The sequence below is a fragment of the Rhinolophus ferrumequinum genome, chromosome 7, assembly GCF_004115265.2.
Source record: "Rhinolophus ferrumequinum isolate MPI-CBG mRhiFer1 chromosome 7, mRhiFer1_v1.p, whole genome shotgun sequence".
NCBI classification, from domain to species: Eukaryota; Metazoa; Chordata; class Mammalia; order Chiroptera; family Rhinolophidae; genus Rhinolophus; species Rhinolophus ferrumequinum.
In genome coordinates this window covers 60,014,461-60,029,788 of record NC_046290.1, presented here as the reverse complement: position 1 = coordinate 60,029,788, position 15,328 = coordinate 60,014,461, and the positions used below count along the sequence as shown (strand labels likewise).

The 15,328-nt window shown below is 39.0% G+C and overlaps 1 long non-coding RNA gene across 4 annotated transcripts in view; it reads right to left on the bottom strand.

Annotated features, from left to right (window-relative positions):
• The window catches only part of LOC117024833 (uncharacterized), a 52,839-nt gene that overhangs the window by 25,277 nt on the left and 12,234 nt on the right, over positions 1-15,328 (bottom strand). For 3 of the 4 annotated variants that reach the window (XR_004423524.1, XR_004423526.1, XR_004423527.1), the window contains exon 5: positions 14,846-14,980. The exons of the other annotated variant lie outside the window; for it this stretch is intronic. This is a non-coding gene — a long non-coding RNA (uncharacterized LOC117024833). The remainder of the gene's footprint in view (positions 1-14,845; positions 14,981-15,328) is intronic. 4 annotated transcript variants of the gene reach the window in all.

Below are 15,328 nucleotides of genomic sequence, written 5' to 3'. Positions count from 1 at the left end.
AAGGGGACTACTTAGAAATTGTTTATTATTTTTAATTATTGTGTGTCAGGACCAAATTTCTCTGAGGAGGTTTCATTTGAGCTGAGACCTCAGAGAAAAGATAGAGGAAGCATTCCAGAAAGATGATAGCAAGCGCAAAATCCTTTTGTATGAAAGAGTTTGATCCGTTCTCAAAATTGCCAGAATGCTTGCTTGCATGACTAGCAGAGAGGAAGCAAGACAGAAATGATGGTAGAGATGAAGGCAGGAGACAAATTTTATAGTCTCATAAAATATGAGGTTAGGATTTGAGGGTTAAAAAAAGAAACAAAGGAGATAAGGGTGGCTCCCAGTTTTCTGATTTTATTAAATATATGGATAGTTGCATAATTTGCAGAGAAAATGGAGACCTTAGGAAAGACAAATTTGGAGCTAAAATCTAGAATTTGATTTGTATATATTAGGTTGAAGTGTATACAGACCACCACATGGGGAATGTCAAATAAGCATTTGGGCATATGAGTTTAGAGTTCAGAAAAGGTTTTGACTAAAGAAATATTTGGGGGGAGTATTTATCCTATATGTGATATTGTAAGATATGAGAAGAAATGAGGTCATCTGAGAAGAGTAATACAACATCATTCAATAAATGTTTGCATAATAAATGAGTAAATAACCCATTAAAAAATATGTCTTATAAGTCTGACAGATAAAGATTTAAATCTTGACTGTGCCACCTGTGAGCTGTGTGATTTTGGGTAAATTACTTAACCATGATGAGCACAATTTTCTCATCTTTAAAAATGAAAACAATAATAAATAGGGCACTTGGTTGGTTTTAGGACTAATAAAATTATAGGTATAGTATGCTTCACAGTGCATGAAATATAGCAAATTCCAATAAATGTGAACTTTCCACCATCACATTTCCACAACACCTCAAAGCCACAGGGGAAACTTTGAAACTTCTTACTGTATCTTTTATGTGCCAATCAGCAGATTATCTCCTCTCTGTTCCTGCCTTCCTCTCCCTTTTCTCTTTCTCTTTCTCTTTGTCTCTCTCTCCCCCCTCCCTCCTTCAAAACCCATTTCATGCCTACTATACACTTACTGCTTTCTTTGGTTACTGAGGATAAACAATGAACAAAGTGTAGGAGGAAAGAACATAAACAACCCTGTGACTTTCATCATCCTAAAGGTAGAATTAAATCAAATACCCACCTAATCTAATTAACAAATGATAAAATGAGTTACTACAGAAGAAAAAAAAACTGAAAAAAATCTATTAGTTCAGCTTTTCTGGCATAGGTTAATAAATGAGCAATTGCAATCGTTCTATCAAAATAAACTTGGCTTTCTCCCAAAACATTAGTATTTATGTTCTTAACCTCTTATACCTATTTCTTGAGCAGTAAGACTGACAACACTTCCTAATATGAAGTGTGGTTGTGGGGAGTAAATAAGACCATCTACTGAAAGTATCCATCACCATTCTGAATACAGCGCAGACCATTAACAAGGATATTTCCAGCTGCCTTCCCTTTCTCTTTGTATTTTAGAAATAATTTCTGATAGTAAACACACACACACACACACACCCACACACACACACCATTGGCTGAATCTTTTAAAGAAACATGGGGAAAAAACAATTTTATTTAACACAAACAAGTGTAACTTATTTTTGGAAAAGGGTCTTTTTTATATTAAGAAAAAGGTGGCAGTTTTATTTGTGTAAGGCTCTCAAATATAAATCAATTATAAATATAAACTCACACAAGATTGAAACTGTCATATAGGTAGTTTATACTGTATAGAAACATGCTTTTGTTTTACCTGCACAAGTTCTTGACATTAACATTTGAAATAATTGTACTTACTTATTTAATGGTATTGATTAGAAAGTTCAAAACAATTTGCAGTATTTCTTGAAAAAAGTCACTAAAGGGATTCTGAAAAGTTGGCATTTGACCACCAGATGGCGCCAAGCTCCCAAAAATATTTGTGCCATGCAAAGAACATTCAAAAGTTAACTTAGAGCTGGAAGTTAGTCAATTGCTTACTGACTTTTGTGCTTCTATGAATACCCATATTGAAGAATCACAGGAAATAATTTCCTACAGGTCAAGACTCCTTTATTCGATGCTACCACACTTTTGCTTTGCTGTTTAATCTATCGAATAGAAAAGATGGTTGTCACTATATATTTTAAAATCTGTTCTACATTAATATAATATAAATATAAATATATGACTGCATTGTACTCAGAATTGTGCTGGGTCTTATATTAATTTTTGCTCCAAAAGACATATTAGAGCTGATTGTCCAGCTAGGTCTCCTTTTTGGGGAAACAGGGTTGATTAGGATGCAGAAAGAGGAAAAGGAGAGTCATTATAGAGGGAAGATGAAAAAGAGACCTTAAAAACAAGCCTACTGCCTCACCTCCAACCTTGGAGGATTTTTTTTTTTTAATGATTTGCATAACAAAGTTTTTAAACATCTAATACACCAAAATGTTCCATAGGTCTTTAAAAAATGCAATATAAACAAAGCTATAACTCAGCGATGAGAAAGAAGAGTATTTCAACATCCTCCACTGGTAGGGAGGCTATCACTTGAACCTTCATCTAACAGACTTGGTCCCAGGGAAATGCAGAAAACTAATCATGTTTGTGTAATGCTACTCTCACTTGTGTTTTTACTTTCGTGTAACCCATTCAACCACAGTCACATGAAAATAACACTATTTAAGCACTAAATGATTAGTTATTTGAGCCTGTGTAACTCTGAAGAAAGAAAGCATTACAGAAGTCCCCCCTTATCCACAGAAGATGCATTCCAAGAACCCCACTGGTTGCCTAAAATCTCAGATAGCACTGAACCCTAATCAACTTCAACACAGCTGGAAATGTGGCAGCCACTTCATCAGCAGATGCAGCCTCTCCAGTAATTTTTATATATTTCAGTCCAAACCTATTTCTGAATCTGTGTAACCGTTCATTATTGCAGTAAATGGCTTGGTGTCACTCGTTTCAGGGATCCCTTGCTGAAGTCCTCCTATTGGGTCAAAGCTTTCTGAGGTAACATGCTGCCGTCAATCAGAACACGTTTTCTGTTTATGTCTTCCACCCACAAATTTAATGCCTTTTCCACCTTAACTAAGCACGTATCATACACTGTGGCCATAACTTCTGCAGTCTGAGATGCAGCAGCAAAACTAGCATGAATTTCTTTTCCCTTCTTCACAATATCACTGATAGATTCATACTTCCCATAGATCTTAGCAATATCAGCATACAATTTGTTTTCTATCTTATCAAGAACTTTAATCTTTACACTTCAAGGAAGCACTTTATGACTTCTCTTTTGCATATCCGAATTGCCAGCATCACTACTCTTGTGCTGTGGGGCCATTACACAAGCACTGCAACACTGTAACAGTTGATCTGATAACTGAGAGGGCTACTAAGTGACTAATAGGCATGGAGACACTGGACAAAGGGATGATTCACTACATCCCAGGAGGGACAGCATAGTAGCATCCACTGGTACTTATGATACTTCTCAAATGCCTTAGAAATATTAATTATATTAACTCATATACTCCACAACATCCTAAGTATGAGGTAGGTATCATTTTTATCTACATTTTCCCAGGGAGGAAAGTGGAGCACAGAGAAGTTAAATCATATGCCCAAGGTCTCACAGCTTGAAAGTGACAGGGCCAGGACTCGAGAAAAGTGGTCTGGCTCCAAAGGCATCACACTTTCTCATCACACCAGTCAAGTCTTAACTGGGGTGCCACATTTGAGGAAGACACGTGGCAAAAAGAATCTAGGCAAACAACAGATGAATCAGAAGAGATAAGAAACAAGGTGAGCAATGAACTATGGTGGTAGGTAGCGGGGTGTGTGTGTGTGTGTGTGTGTGTGTGTGTGTGTGTACCCTTGTGCATGTGTGTGAGCCTCTACCTCTCTCTCTCTCTCTCCCCCCCCTTCTTCCTCTTTCTCTCTCCCTTTCTCTCTCTCTCTATCCCCCTCTTTCTGTGCCCCTCTCTCTTTATCCCTCCTCCCTATCTTTTGGGATTATAAATGGGTACACTCCTTAGGAGGGAAATGTAGCAATGTCAAGCAAATGTATAACTGTATATACCTTGTCCAATGATACTACTGCTGCAAATTTGTTCTTTGGGTATGCTGTACTAATGCTGCACAAATTCTGTATAAGTTTACTCATTACAATATTGTTGTAAATGCAAACAATCAGAAAAAAAACCATGTCCATATAGGTTAATTATAGTACATCAATAAAATAGAATACAGTGGGAGAATGAAAAATATTTAGAAACCTCTCTACATAGTGATATGAAAGATGTCCAAAAAATGTAGTATAGCAAAAAAAAAAAAAAAAACTAAGTACAGAACAATGTATGTACGATGCTAAATTCAGTGTAAAAAAACAAAGCAGAGGAGTAAAATAAAAATCATTACTCATAGATCTGCTTATATGTGTATGAAAAAATTGAAAAGGACACATAAGAAAACAGTAACAGTGGTTACTTGGTGCGGGGGGAGGGAGGAGCACTGAGGCACCAGGATATTGAGGAGACCTGACAGTCCATGTTTTTATACTTTTGTTGAAATATGTGTCTCTATCATCTATTTTAAAAATTAATTTTAAAAAACCCTCATTGGACATGCTTTTTTTCAAAGTCTTTCCTTAATCAAGTGGCTACTTCTCTTCTCTCTAAAGGGTCCAGAAAGCTGGCTCCTCACTCCTCCCAGAATTCCCCAGAATTTCACCTTCCATTCTCCTCATAAATACCCGCAAATGTGGCCCTCTCCTAAATTCTACCTCCAAACTTACTACATACCAACTCTTTAGAGAAGTGACCAAAACAAGGACCCTCTGTGGAAAGCAAATTCTCCCTTACTGGTGGAAGGGTGGGAGGTGGGGGTCTGACAACTACTCTTCAGTAGTTTATTGAAGTATTTTTTTTCTAAATAGCTACATTCTTTGCCCAGAAGAAACTCCAAAAAATGATAGTTCCTCCACCTCATGAAGTACTCATTTACCCACTCACTAGTGGTGCCCCTCTGTCCACAAAACACAGCATTAACCACCCTGTGACTTTCTCCTGCTCTTTATTTTGGTGGGTCCAGATGGACATGCATGAGCCACCATCCCTCTTATCTAACACTGAACTAAACTACATCTATCTCTAAATAGGCCAAAGACTCTGCCCAAATTTGGAGAAACATTGAAGAACTAGTCAAAACTGAGGATTTTTGGCTCAAACTCAAGATGAAAAGGATAAACAAACCCTGCCCAAAAGGAACTTAGTTCTCATATATTTTCTTGCCTTTCTAATTAAAGCCAAATGTTTGAATATTTCCCAAATTATCTGAAATGAAGTTCACTGCATTATTTTGCCTTTCAAAAGCAGAGGAACTGGGCCCATCCGGTGGCTCAGGTGGTTGGAGCTCTGTGCTCCTAACACCAAGGTCGCCGGGTCGATTCCCACATGGGCCAGTGAGCTGCGCCTCTAAGGCTAAGATTGTGAACAACGGCTCTCCCTGGAGCTGGGCTGCCGTGGGCTACCGTGTGCCGGTAGCCGTCGTCAGTCTGCCAACTGCCTCAGCAGTGGGGGAGCACAAGGCTCATAATACCAGCATGGGCCAGGGCGCTGTGTCCTACACAGCTAGACAGAGAAACAACGGCTTGAAGTGGGGCAGGGGGAGGCAGAGGATGGGGGGAAGCAGATGAACGTATGTTTATACTGTTAATTGATTTATTTCAATGCATGCTAGTTTTTTCAGTTTGTTTGTTATGGGGTGCCATGAATCTCCACTGTGGCTGGCCCAATGAGCTCCATGTTTTGATGAACTGATCTGCTATCTGGGCCACACATACACCAAAGAATTACGGGAGCCCCAAGTGGTCAGAATACTATCTCACACAACTTTTTGCCATTATTTTTATCCCTGCCAAGGATACAGGGAAGCCAGGGAAAAGGACTCAGTGATATCAGGGATCTGTTAACACCAACAGTGGAAAAAGTGAAATCTTCTGACTTGAACATACTTTAAAATAACAAAAACTTCAGCAGTAAATTTCAGAATCCACTGTAGATATTAACCCATTTGATTTCCATAATTTGAATTGGATATAGTTATTCTATAAGTCAGGAAGTGAAGACTCAGAGATGATAAGTACATTTATCCAGATCACACAGCTAGGAAGAAACAATCCTTTGAGGTGCCCGAATTAGGCTTATCTTCAATGATCCCAGAGTAAATCTCTGTGATTATTAAGTTTAATAACTCTATCAATAATGGGTATTCCCAAATTCAAATGAGTTTAAAATTTTATGAGGCTATCTAATGCCTCAAGAACAGTGTCTATGAAGGTTGGGAATTCCAGAAAATAGGAGTGAAGAAGGTTAATTTATTCTGACAGAAGGATGATTAATGCAAGGTAAGATTACCTATCTCTAATTAACCTATTCTATTATTGAGTTATTAACAAGAAAGATATGGATAGCAGAAATGTCACTCAGAGAGAATTCAGCTGAGAAAGTTTGAAGACAGTACTGCTGTGGGAATAATAATCGTATTTGTTAGCCATTGGGAATGCTTGAAATCATCTTCATATTTAAGCCAGAACCTAAAATACTTCTCTATTCAAACCTCTGGTAAGGGAACTAGAAGGCGCAAGATTAACAAGTACATTTTAACATCTACTTAAATTTTAAAAATGTCTTTCACAGGTCTTAGAGAAGAAATATGTTTATTTTCAGGTCAATGCTATTCCTGTTTATTACAAAGCCTTTCTAATAAAAAGTTAAATATTGTTACTGAGCTATGTTCTTGCCTGAGCCATGAGTCAATAACAGGCCTAACTCCTCTCCGTCACTCTGACAGCCATCTTATACCTGCCATATTCCAATAGGAAGTCAGACAAAACAACTATATTATTCATTAATAGTACTTCTGATGACCTTTTAAATCAATGCTGCTTTAAACATCCCTAACTTAAAATCTTAGACACTGAAAAGATCTGGTTTGCTAGTTCCTTTAGCTAAGAATTTGTTGTGTTTTTTTTTTCTTTTCATTGTAGACTACAATATCAAATAAGAATGAAGGATATCTTTTAGTCTAGTTTTATGCTCATAGTAGAATGTTGAATGGGATTTTTCCTGTTTTCTTGGAATTGGTTATTCTGACCAAAAAGTGATGGAAAAAAGGCATAGGGATTCCATGCTTTTAAAGACCTCTCTGACCATTTAGACCAAAAGCTTCCCTGAGGGACTTAGTCAATGGTAGGGGAACCACTTCTGCTACTCCCAACCAACAGCTCAGCCCTGGGTGGGCAGAAAAATATTTCACCACAACCCACCAGAAGCCAAGTGAAGGCAGAGTTTCAGTGGAATACAGAATAAGTGCTGGTAAGGAGAAAAGGTTGACCACCTACTACTTAACTGGATACTTGCAGAGTCAGAGACATAGAGACCAATCCGAAGCCTGCCTTCAAAGTGCAGTGAGCCCTGTGAGGGAGTCTGTGGGAAAACCTGACTTATATCTTTTGAAATCTGGGATCCTATCTGAACCCCAAGAATTGTGCCTGCTTATTTCCTGGGGATTTTAAAGGTGGAGCACTTACTGGCTGAGCCCAAGAACATGGGACAAAAAGAGACCATGTTATACTATAGGGAATTTAAGGAGGTGAAGGCAACCTCCAACCCATTCCAGGTTTTCTAATCTATCAGAGGGTGCAGAGGAGGACTTCCATGTTTGAGTCTATATGAAGGAATATCAAGGAGAGGAGAAAGCCCAAGCCCTGAAGTTACCTGACAGCTCCTCTTAAGGGGTTTGGGATATGGATCAATGGCTAGACTAAAGGAAGACATGGGCACCCCGACTATGGGCGCCTGCAGTGATGTGGTGGACCAAGGTAAAACTAATTAACCCTAAAAATTGCACAGTTATGAGACCACCACACCCTCAGTGACCACCAGCAGCAATAGAATCATGCAGGTCTTGTGGGAAGGGGTACTTCCCTCATCTCTAGTAAGCAACCTCTGCCATCTCTCATATTCCTCCTCCCCAACACAGGACTTAGATGATAGTAGAGGGAATTGAGAGGATTATATTTGAATCAGATTTGTGATTGGATTTTTACACTGGAGTGAAATTACTTTGGTTTTGCTTTGTTTTTGTTTGTTTTTTTAATAACTGAAAGTGATGAGAAAGTTGTGGAACATGCCCAAGAAATTATCTTGGGAGATTCTACAAAGCACTATTGGGAATTGTGAGTGGAAAAAAATAAAAACATTATTATGTTAATATCCACCAAGTAGAGTTCTACTCAATAAAACTGTTTACACTAACATGTTGACTTTCTAAAGCAGGCTGGGGAAGCATTTACGATCTTGCTCCCCAGCATATGTTGTCAGTTTAGCTCAAATAAACTCTTATAAAAATTCTCAAAAAAAAAAGCAGGGTGGGAGAGTGTGTGTTTTGTTTTGTTTTTCAGGAGGGAAGGGTTACATATTGTCTCAAAAGTAGTGGACAATGAGAAGAACAAGAATAACAAAAAAAAGTAAATTCTTAAATGTGTGGATTACAGAACATTCTAAAAGAATTTTTTAAAAAAATCAATTAAGAGATTCAAAATGGCAGGGTTGATAAACACTGCCTGCTTCCTTCTGGGAACAAATTAAAATTATAACTAAATATAAGAATCAACCTGGAGAACCATCTGAATTCTAGCTAAACAGAAGTTTTCTAATGAAGGAAATAAAGAAGAAGCCACCTGGAGACTGGTACAAGGGGCAGAGACGCAAAACAGGCTAGCCCCAAACCTCCATGCGGTAGTTGAGAACTAGGAGGGATATCTCGGCTGCAAAGGCTCCCCCAGAAGAGCAAGAGACCCCAGCCTCAAACCAGTCTCCCCAGCCCAGAGAACTAATGCCAGGAAGAGGAGACCCCACAAGAGCTGGCTGTGAAAAACAGTAGGGGTTCCAACCACCCAGGTGTAACAGAAGGATGCAGGAAACCCAGATGTCCTCTTAAACAGCCTGCGCACAGACTCTCTTAGTCGCAGGCACTCACCTTGGTCTCGGGCAGATGGACAGTAACTTGGAGGGTGTCGTTGACTCATGAGGGTCAGACTAAAGTGTGTGGCTTCGTAGCAAGGGCTGGAGAACAATCATCATTTTCCATGTGTGGGGTCCATCTCCTGAGCAGCCGGCACACAGGCACCATCTTCCCTGTTGAGCCCTCCCCCACAGGCTAAAACTGAACCTGATTGGCTGAGTGAGCTCTGCTGCTCCACACTGCTGATTCACTGGAATCCCATCTCACCCAACTCCCCCAACACTAGAAGCACTTTCTCTATAAGCAGCCAACCCCACCAGAATTGCATTCTTTCTTGAAAAACTATCAGAGTCCATGAGCCCCAGCCAGGTGGCGACTGGTTTCGGTGTGCTCTGAGATTTTCACTGAGTAGCTTCAGGCTTAGCACTGGCACCAAACCAGAGTCTATGTTAACCTGGTAACCACAACTCTTCCCACTCAAATGACCCTGAAAGCCCACCTTGCCCAACTTGTGTACCACACAAGGCTTTATCAGTGGCTGAACCTTAACCTTTTTGCTGCGACATTCCTTTATAGTCAAATATTTCCATGCCGCTGACTGCAGCGTTCAACTTTACTCAACAAGCACAGTGTTCCAGAAAGGAAGTTTAGGAAAGCAGATATATATTTTTCTATATTTTTGTGTTTTTCAAGAATAAATAACAATAGGAAATTTTTATACTTTAAAGTATTCATTTATTTTAATAAAATGTAGTACCTTAACTGTATTTACTTAAATACTGTAATTATTTCCTGTGTATTTCTGACACATTTTGGAGAACAAACTAGAAATCAATTAACACAGTGAAAAGTTTAAGGGAGTCGGCAGGTGGCAGCAGATCTCAGGGTGTTCTGGCATTTTGTGGAGCTACCCTAGGCCTGGTACTGGTGGCAAACCTCCTCAGTCACAGCGTGGACTCCAGGTCTAGCACAGGCAGCAAACAACAGCTGATCGCTTTGTAGCTCCTACCAGGTAGTCCCTAGCCAGTCACAGGCAGTGGGTGACCTGAGCCTGCACCAGAGCTGCTCCTAAGAGGCCCCAGAACCAACATACTTGGAGGATGGCTCAGATCACAACAGAGCACTACCCAATTAGCCCCACAAGCACACCCAAAGTGGTCTCAACAGGCACAAGAGCCCATTGGGCACAAAATCCTGCTCATTGGGGTAAGCACCCCGCATAGCAGCCTATAAGTTGTGGATGTGGCCAAACCCCACAGCCAATCAGCCTGAGGATGAATCCCACCCAGTAACATGCAATAGCAATCAAGTCTCAACTATAACAGGAAGGTACACATAACCCACACAAGGGACACTCCTGGAGCACCTGGAGCAGATGTCCAGGGAAACTGTGCCAGGGCCCCACAGGGTACCTACAACATAAGGTCACCTGGCCAAGACTGGGAGACATAGCAGCCCTACCTAATACATAGAAACAAAGACAGAGAGGCAGCCACAATGAGGAAACAAACAAATATGTCCCAAATGAAAGAACAGGAGAAAACTCCAGAGAAAGAACTAAATGATACAGAGGTAAGCAATCTACCAGAGACAGAGTTCAAAACAACGGTTATAAGGGTGCTCAAGAAATTTATTGAGAACTGCAACAGAGAGATAACAAACATAAAAAAGGATACAGAAACCATAAAAAAGAACCAATCAGAAGTGAAGAATACAATAACTGGAAAAAAGAATGCACTAGAAGGAATCACCAGCAGACTAGATGAAGCAGAGGATCGAATAAACAATTTAGAAGACGAAATAACATAAAACGTCCAATAGAAACAGCAAAAACAAAAAAGAATTTTTAAAAATGAGGATAGTTTAAGACACCTCTGGGACAACATGAAGCACAACAACATTCACATAATAGGGGTACCAGAAAGAGAAGAGAGAAAGCAATGGATTGAGAACCTATTTGAAGAAATAATGATTGAAAACTTTCCTAACTTGGCAAAGGAAATAGACATACAAGACCAGGAATTGCAGAGTCCCAAATAAGATGAACTCAACAGGCTCACACCAAGACACATCATAACAAGCATGGCACAGGTTAATGAAAAAGAGAGAATCCTAAAAGCAGCAAGAGAAAGGCAACTAGTAACTTATAAGGGAGCCCCCATAAGATTGTCAGCTGATTTCTCAACAGAAACTTTGCAGGCCAGAACGGATTGGCACAAAATATTCAACATGATGAAAAGCAAGGATCTTCAACCAAGATTACTCTATCCAGCAAAGCTATCATTTAGAATCGAAGGACAGATAAAGAGCTTCCCAGCTAGGAAAAAGCTAAAGGAGTTCATCACCACTAAACCAGTATTACAAAGAATCTTAGAGGGGGCAGCCAGTTGGCTCAGTTGGTTAAGAGTGCAGTGCTCATAACACCAAGGTCGCTTGTTCAATTAATTCCCACATAGGCCAGTGAGCTGTGCCTTCCACAACTAGATTGAAAACAAAGACTTAACTTGGAGCTGATGGGTCCTGGAAAAACATATTGTTCCCCAACATCCCCCAATAAGAAAAAAAGAAAGAAATAAAAGAACACACAGTACAAAAAAAGAGAGAGAGAGAGAGAGAGAGAGAATGTTAGAGGGACTTCTTTAAGATAGAAAAAAAAAAGATCAAAATTATAAATGATAAAATGGCAAAAGCTACATATCTATCAACAATTACTTTCAATATAAATGGATTAAATGCTCCACTCAAAAGACATAGAAGGGGTATGGATAAGAAAACAAAATCCTTACATACGCTGTCTACAAGAGAGTCATTTCAGATTGAAAGGCACACACAGATGGAAAGGAAAGCTATGGAAAAAGATATTTCATGAAAATGGAAACGAAAAAAACAAATTTGGGGTAGCAATACATATACCAGACAAAACAGACTTTAAAACAAAGGCTATAACAACAAAGAAGGACCCAGTAATCCCACTTCAGGGTATATATCTGAAAAAACTCAAATGCTATTTCGAGGGGACATGTGCATCCATATGTTCATTTGCGGCATTGTTTACAATGGCCAAGATGTGGAGACAGCCTGGGTGTCTGTCAATGGAAGAAAGGATAAAGAGGTGGTACATATACACAATGGAATATTGCTTGGCTATGAAAGGGAATGGGTTCTCGCCCTCTGGGGTGGCATGGATGGACCTGGAGGGTATTGTGCTGAGTGGAGTGTAAAACAGAAAAAGACAGATGCAATGTGATTTTGCTTATATGTGGAATTTAAAGAACAAAATAAACAAACAAACTAGCAAAAAAACAGAAACAAACTCATAGATAAAGAGAATATATTGATGGTTGCCATGTGGGAGAAGGGTTCAGGGTGAGTGAAAAAGGGGAAGGGATTAAGAAGTACAAATTGATGGTTACACAGTAATCATGGGGATGTAAGCTACAGTATAAGGAATATATTCAATAATATTGTAATAACTATGCATGATGTCATATTCGTACTGTACATGTTGGGGTGATAGATGGAAGGGGATTAGGGGGAAAAATTAAAAAGTTGAAGGGATTAAGAAATACAAACTGGTAGTTACAAGATAGTCATGGGGATGTAAAGAAAAGCACAAGGAATATAGTCAAGTATAAATACAGTAATAACTATGTATAGTTGAGTACTAGACTAGTCAGGGGGATCATTTCTTAAATTATACAAATGTCTAACCACTATGCTGTACACCTGAAATTAATATAAAATAATATTGACTGTCAACTATAATTGAAAAATTAAAAAGGGGGGAACGGTAAAGGGGAATAAGAGGTCCAAATTTCCTGATATAAACAAATAAGTCATGGCGATATAATGTACAGTATAGGCAATATAGTCAATAATATTATGATAGTGTGGTATGGTGCCAGAAAGTTGCTGAATTTATCATGGTGATCACTTCTTTAGGTATGCAATATTGAATAACTATGGTGTACACCTGAAACTAATATAATATTGTATGTTAGCTATATTTTAATAAAAATATTTAAAAACTCATTTGATTTTATTGTATTATAAAAATTGAAGACACATACTTACCTGTCTTTTCCAAAGAGATATTCTTAGTAAAACCAACCTTGGATTTGCATAAGATCTTAAAGTTTTCAATGCACTGTTTTGTACTTTAACTTACTATGTGCAAGAGACCAAACTCTCATTATTCACTTTCATATCCACAGTATACATAACAGATCTGAACCATAGGAAATGTTTAAACAGTGATTTTCAAATCAAGCTGTCACCTTCTACCCTCTTTTCCCCTTTGCCGTCATCTTGGTCATTGCTTCCACATTTGCTGAACATTTGGGGGAAGGGGATAGTTTTAATTATTTTTACAGCGCACATGCATTATTTTTGTAATTTAAAAAAATAACAGTTAAAAAAAAGATTAGCATTTTATTCATCTTCCTCTCCATATCAAATCATGTTTTATCCTGCATAAATTCAATACCCATATGCAATCTACCAGTGCTGAACATCTCTTGTTTTTGCCAGAGTTACATCCATTCTTCTCTTAATAGCATCTTTGTTTTCTTTTGAGAGAATTACTCCTATCCCATTTGATGCAGTCTTGTTGAACCCTCAATCTTTTGGCCAAGTGGGTGGGCACAAGACCCAAGCAAGGCCATTTAAACATTAACCTTTCTCCTCAGTATTTGAATCCCAAGCAGTAATACAAGAACAGGTGATGGTAGAGCCAATTGATCCCAACCATGGTCATCTTAAGAAGCTTCCTAATACCTATACCACCAGAACTATAGGCTTCCTGTATTTCTGAGGTATGATTGTTCAGCCTGACTTTTAATTCTGCGAGCTACCCAATATACTTAAAATAAATCTTTCCCCTTCCTTCCCCAACACATATACCCTTAAGTTAGAGTTGGTTTTTGATTGTTTGAGACCAAACAGCACAAGGACCTTGGGGTAGGCCACAACTCATCCACTGTCCCTCTTCCAGACTCCTCTTCTCCTCCTTTACTTTCCTGATAGTTTAAAAAACTATTCATTTCAACCTCTCTAGCCAATATCCTCAACTTACTTGTGCCATGTCTTTCTATTTAACTGTTTGCCTGATAAAAACTGCCTTCTCCACTCCTAGCACTGGAGGCTGCTGGAAAAAACACTATAACTATTCAGGTTTGTGTCTCAACTCATTTTCAGTTTCTTTTCCCAGATCTTTCATATTGCTCAGAAATCTTTCTGGTTTTTTTGGTTGTTTCACTTTCTCATTATCTACCGTTATTTCAGAACTCTCTCCACTTTCCTCAAATCTCCAACTAAATCACCACTCCTTCTCAGCAATGGCTGCACAGAGAAAGTAAAACCTATACAATGGAAATTCACTCCACTGCCAGACAGGAAACTCTCAAGCCAACCTGTATTGAACCTATTATTCATTCCCACTCTCTAATGAATTGGGAACATGCTCTTTTTCATACTTAATACGAATTCTCAGGATTGCACTCTAGATCCCATCCCTTTCTACTGTCTGAGAGAAGCGGCTTTATCAACTACCTCTGTCTCTTTCATGTCTTTACCTCACCTTCTAGATTGGCACCTTGTCAAAAACAATTCTTTCCTGAATGAGTCTTCTTTTAGCTTCTGCCCTATCTTTCTCTTCTCATTCACAACTAAATTGAAATAGTTGTATACCTGTCCTGTTTGTGAAAGAAGGGGCAGGGAGGGTCGGGGGAAGGAAAAGTGGGAGCAGGATGAGAAAAATCTGAGCCTACCTGATACAGGATGAAGATGGCATCACACAAAGGTCAGTCCCGTGTGGAGAGTCTAAGCCTGAGTTGATGAGAGTACATCCATGTAAAGGCACAGCCTGATGTGGGTAGCAGAGCCCACTCAGGTAAAGAATGCATCTACATAGGCGAGGGAACAGCAGTGGAAAGAAGAGATTGATTATATACAATGGGATTGAGCAAAAAATATAAGGCCAAAGGGAGCCAGGTTTCTCAATGTCAGAGAAGGGGGTTACATATACGGAAAAGGAGAAAATTAGAACAAACCCTGAGGTACTGGATTAGAACTGATGGTATCAGTGTATACTCATGGTTTGATAGATATGCAAATGTGTGTGTGTGTGTGTGTGTGTGTGTGTGTGTCCTAGCCCTCTTCATTAAGAAAGGCTTAAAACACTACACTCCAAAAGCAAAGAGCACACATAATGCCCAGATCTTGTCTTCTAAATATTATTCTCCACTAAAAAT